Below are 6,000 nucleotides of genomic sequence, written 5' to 3'. Positions count from 1 at the left end.
GTTGGGCCAGAGGACTGACAGACGAGTGTTGCTCCTCCCAGACCCCCTTTTCTCCTCCTCGCAGACTCCCGGTGTCTCCTTCCCATGAAATTTCAAACTTGGCAGAGCGCCCCCTGCTGGCCCACTAAAGCTTCCGCTACACTCAGATGTGTGTAGTGGACCCCTCGTTTGAATCCCCAGAGCAGAAAAAAATTTATGTACCTCCACATTGGGACAGGCACTGTTCACTCTCAGAGGACAATGGCAACTAGAGGGTCAGCTGATAGTCAACATGCCTATTCTATGTGCAGAACACACACCAGAGCCCTAGGACAGAGTTGTGAGCAAGCTTTTCCTGCAAAGGGCCAGGTAGTAAATATTTCAGGCTTTGCAGGGCAGCTACTCGTCTCTGCCACTGTAGTTCAAACGCAGCCAGAGACCATCTGTAAACAAGTGGCATGGCTGTGTTCCAATAAAACTTTATTTATAAACACAGAAATTTGTGTTTCGTAGCGTCTTCACATGTCATAAACTATTCTTATTTTAAAAGCATAGAGACAATGGGCAAAAATTAGAAGCATTTCCCTTTAAGATCGGGAACAAGGCAGGGATGTTCGCTTTCACCTTTTATTCAACATAGTACTGAAAGGATTTTGCAGAGGGTTTGAACAGTGGAAGAGATGCAGGGAGAACTATGTGAGGTCCCAAGGTGCCTACTTGGAAGGGGACTGAGGTGTCCTTGTCCTATGTACACTGTTTCTTGTATCTTCTTCAATAAATGTCTCTATTTTAATATTTAAATAAATAAAAGCATAGAGACCGGCCCTGGCTGGTGTGGCTCAGTGGATTGAGTGCCGCCCTGAGAACCAAAATGTTGCCAGTTCAATTCCCAGTCAGAGCACGTGCCTGGGTTGCGGGCCAGGTCCCCAGTAGGGCGCACGTGAGAGGCAACTGGCAGATGTACCTCTCACACATCGATGTTTCTCTCCCTCTCTTTCTCCCCCCTTCCCCTCTCTTTAAAAATAAATAAATGCAATTTTTTAAAAACATATAGACCATTCTAAGCTCCCGGGTCACACAAAAATAGATGGCTGGTATTTCATATTTGGAGGGAGGGCCCTTGTTTGACCACCCCTGCTCTTGGAGATAAACTACTTGGTTTGTGTCTGGTGCATGCGGAGGTGGGGGAGGGGAGAGCACAGCAAAACCTGAGTCCCCAGGTCCTGGGCACTGTGGCCAGGCATCTTGGGGGGTGTGCCCAGCTCTGGGCTGGAAGCAAAACGGACAACTCTAAAGTCACTCAAATAGATGTTAAAGCCCCTAGAAGATTCCTCCAACCTGGTTACACTGAGTTGGAAGGATTGCTTTACTTGTCTTTTTTTTTTTTTCTCAAGATTTTATTTGTTTTTAGAGAGAGGGTAAGGGAGGGAGAGAGGGAAACATCAAGACATGTGGATTGGTTGCCTCTTGCACACCCTCAACGGGGGACCTGGCCCACAACCCAGGCATGGGCCCTGACTGGGAATCAGACCAGCAAGTTTTTGGTTCACAGGCCAGTGCTCAGTCCACTGAGCCACACCAGCCAGGCCTGACTGGTCTTTTTCTAATCAAGGCTCTACAGAGGCACATGTAGGTTTTGACCACTTCTTTCTCTGCTGCTTGAGAAGGTATTCGTTCTACCCTTCGGCCACACCTCAGTCTGAGTCTCTACTTGGGAAGGAAGATTTTGTTCTCAGGCCTGACCAGACCAGACAACCGAGCAAAAAGGACACAGGAAGCCAAGGAACACCTTAGTGTCTTGCTGGGCAGAAGCTGCCTCTTGGGCAAGACTGACCTTCTGACAGACAGAGGTCCCCCTGACACGCTGGTTTTGGGAGTTGACTTTTCAGGTTCTTTAACATGACATTATTCTTCTGGAAACAACCCAAGGGACCTGGTTAACATTTTAGAAAGTGTTTTCCTAAGGAAAAAGGCAGGGGGAGGGTGTAGGCAGGAGATGTGGGGGTAAAGAATTACACAAAGGTTTAGTCTAACGGCTTAAAAATCAAAAGGATCATTGGACAGATAGGTATCAAGTGTAATAGGAAACACACCGATCCCAGGGAGATGACTTAATAGGGGCTCTCCAGCCACCTTGGAGCTCAAACAGTTACCTACGATCTGGAATTATACTTTAAATTCCCGCATCAGTGTGTGTTCTGCATCCATTTCTCAGGACGCAGCCAGCAATCTTGAGTTATCTAGTAAACCAGGCTGAAAACTAGAGGCCATTAATAGCATCTCCTAAAATGGCTTCTCAGGTTTTCTTAAGAGGAATATGCTGAGGACCAGGGGGATTCAATGACAGGAAGGAGCAAAACGCTGTTAGTTATTTTTCCACAGCTTAATCTAGAGATCTTTTTGAAGAGCTCCTTACCCAGCAATGCGATGAGTGCCAAGACCAATACAGACCATGTTTTTCCCACTTAGGAGTGGTGACCAGATACACCATCCCTAAAGAGAAGTTTCTTGGGGTTCTCAGAGGTAAGTCTCTCAGCCACTTTTCGGAGCCATCCAGCCCACCAGCTTGCTGCACCCTTGTCCCCAAACTTCCAGGGCATCCTGGACTAAAAGCAGAAGGCCATTTGGCCCGCTGAGCTTCCATTTAAGGCACCTTACTTTTCTTACATTCCCTTGCAAACTTTTGAGGTTGTACGACCAAGGACTCCCTTCTTTCACTTTCTACAAACGAAACACAACAACAAAACCCTGAAAGCATATTCCAAGTGCTTCCCTGTTGTTCTTGGGTCCCAGAGCCTCTGACTGTTACTAGCCCCCAGTCAGAGCAGCAGCCCCTGCAGGGGCCCAGCTCTTGGCCCCAGCAGGCAGCGAGCAGGTCCTTGTGGACTTGCCAGAGCAGAGACCCAGGAGGTTGACTAGAGAAGCCTCTGCTCTCCGTTCAACCAGGAAGGAAAAACCAACAAGCTGGCACTAATTAAGAGCTAATGGCCTTACAATGGAGCATTGCCAAAGGATAACGACCCTCCAGCTGCAGCATAAATATCAAGGCATTTGGGGCAGAGCCAAGACATATATTTTCAGAGTGCGTTAGACACTGCTGCAGCCGTCCTCGGCCTGGCTCTGCGGAGGAAAATGAGAGGAGTTAAGATAGGTGGGACAGGAGCTGGGTCTTACTAGGGCTGCCTTCTGGTCCGCCAGTCGGAGAGCCTCAGGGAGACTTTTAGGAAAGACTTTGCTTTTCAGATCTCACACTTTTGTGTATAAATGAAGCATGTAAGGAGCTCTTTCCAATGGATATTCTCTGGACCCCACCTTCAGAGGGTCTGATTTCAGTAGCTCTGGGGTGAAGCCTGGGAGTCCACATTTTTAACCAGTTCTCCCAAGTGATTCTGATGCTGGTGGTCCCCAGGCCTCACTTTGAGAAATGCTACTTCTGAAGCTGCTGCTCCTTGTCCATTAGATCCTAATAAAAAATTTTTACAGAACGATGAAGGAGGTGAGGTCAAGATCCTCTACTTCCTGTGGAAACACCAGCTTATTCTTTCCTGTCAGAACGTGGCAGGAGGCTGTTTCAGAGAAGTGGCATTTCCTGACAGTTTCTGTTGGGGTCTTCCCATTCATACCAGCCTGTGGTTCCTGGGAGCAGGAGTCCAGGGAATGAGGTGCTAACCATGAGTCTGGAGGAACGGGGAAGGCAGCCCATCTGTACCATGTCGACAACGCTTTCGTGTGCTGTAATTCCTATAAACACACAGCTATCTTTCAGAGTAGTTGACGTGTCTGTTTTACAGCTGAAGCGATTGTAGATGTGTCTTGCCTCCACTGGTTACCGCGACATCAGAAAGGGGAGTGAAAATAGCCAGTGCATCTCGATTGCCGTAAGCAGGGCAGGCAAAGCAAACCCATAGCGTTAGCTTGGCCCACCTTGACCAAGCTTTACTTTGGCTGGTGGAACTGAAGTTGGTTGTCAGGATCAGCAAAAACTGTTGTAAAAGGATTGATGGATCAGGTTATAAAAATAGATGGAAAGTTTATATGATAAACGCAGCTGAGTATGAGAACAGGAGAGAAACAACCCACCATATCATCTGGGAAAATGAAACTCCTTGGCAAGACTTCACAACAGCCTGATTCAAAATTTCATAATGAAATTATGTCTCTGATCAAAGTCTGAATGAGCTCATGGGCTGATTTTTGCCATTCGTGTTTATTCTGGTCTGAACCAAACTGAGGCATCAGAAACACATTACCCTGGCCTTTGCTCTGGGAGTGGGCTATTGCACCTTCGTTTGGGGGACCACGGAGACAGTGCGAGGCAGAAGGGGACGTCTTTGGATCCTCATCGGTTTCTGATCGGCTCTCAAAGTCTCCCTGGGACCCCAGGTCAGGCCTTTGTAGCTAAGTTGTGTTTAATCTCCTGACACTTGCCCTGGGGGCAACGAAAGTGAGTCTTGAGGGAGAGAATGTGTTTCCCCCGCTCTTACTTAGGACATGGCCTTCTTTTGTTCTAGAAAGAATGTTTTTGGGTTTGTTTGTTTCAGACTCAGAGAAAAAAAGACTCAATCATTCCTTCCACAATTAGAGTACCTCTTTTATACTAAGTTGTTTGTTTTTACGGATTGAGCTTCATCACCGGCTGGAACCCACCTTCCTCCTGCCTAACCGCCTCTTCTCTGGCCTGTCCTGAAAACACATCGCTGGGCATTTCCTAGCAACTTGAAATGCCCTCCCCCGCCCCCCCCCCCCCCCCCCCCCCGCAAAGCGGGAGGGATTCTTGGTTGAAACACTGGGATCTAGAGACTTTATATTGACTAGTAGAAACAGAAACTGTTGGGTCTTACCCCCTCAAGGCAAGAGACACTCCCTTCTACTATTAACTGTGTCCCCTTAAACTTCACAGGTTGAAGTCTCTAATCCCTAGTGTGGTTTACTTGAGTGAGGGACATTCAGGAGGTAATTAGATTTAGATAAGGTCAGGCCCGGATTAGTTCCCTTGTAAGAAGAGGAAGAGACTAGAGCCTTCCCTATCTCTCCCACCTGTGAGGGCACAGTGAAAAGACAGCGGTATGCAAGCCCGGAAGAGAGTTCTCACCAAGAATCCAACCAGACTGGCACCCTGATTTGGAGCTTTCCAGCCTCCAGAACTGTGAAAAATGTTGTTTCAGCCACCCAGTCTATGATACTTTGTTACAGCAGGATAAGCTAAAACACCGTCTATTCATTCTTTCATTCAGTGAAATACTTCAATAGTTATTGAGTCCTTACTAAGTTTCAAGTGCTGTTCCAAATCTTGGAGATACCACAGTGAAGAAACTTATAAGGTTCCTGCTCTCAAGAAGCTTACATTCTAGTTTTGGGGAAGCAGCAGATAAACTTGTAAATAACATAATTTCAGCTACTAATAAACGCCGTGAAATAAATACAACAGAATAATGTAACAGAATAACTGCAGAAGGGTGGGAGGTGGCTGATTTAGAAAGATTAGTGTTCAGAAAATTTAACCAAGTACATTTGAAGTTCTAATTTACTTCTTAAGTTATAAATTAGGCAGTATCCCATCTAGCAACTGGAAGGGCACTCCAAGGATTTGTACAAGATGGAAGGTCGTTCTTTTAAATCTTCGCCCGATATGTTCACTGATTTTAGGGAGAGAGGAAGGGAGAGGGAGAGAGAGAGGAACATCGATGAGTTGTCTCCCATGTCTCCCGTGGGCAACCTGACCAGGGATCAGATAAAACCAGCAACATAGGTATGTGCCTTGACGGAGGTGGCAGGGTGTGCAGGCTGTGGAACGCCTGGCTTTTCGTGTATGGGATGATGCTCTGACAAACAAGTAACCTGGCCAGGGCCAAAATAGAAGGTGTTTACAGGCAGAAAGAGAATGGAACTAAGAAATTAAAAGAGTGAATTATTTCGGGCGAGGGTCCAGTTATGCAGATTATGTCACTATTGTTGATCAGGAAATTCCAGATTGATTGGTTTAAAAATCCCACTCCTGCGAGAGGCTGAAACTAGTTAGGT

This window comes from Desmodus rotundus, chromosome 3 (genome assembly GCF_022682495.2).
Source record: "Desmodus rotundus isolate HL8 chromosome 3, HLdesRot8A.1, whole genome shotgun sequence".
Classification (NCBI taxonomy): Eukaryota; Metazoa; Chordata; class Mammalia; order Chiroptera; family Phyllostomidae; genus Desmodus; species Desmodus rotundus.
The sequence above is the reverse complement of the archived record's forward strand: the minus strand, read 5'-3'. Positions refer to the sequence as shown.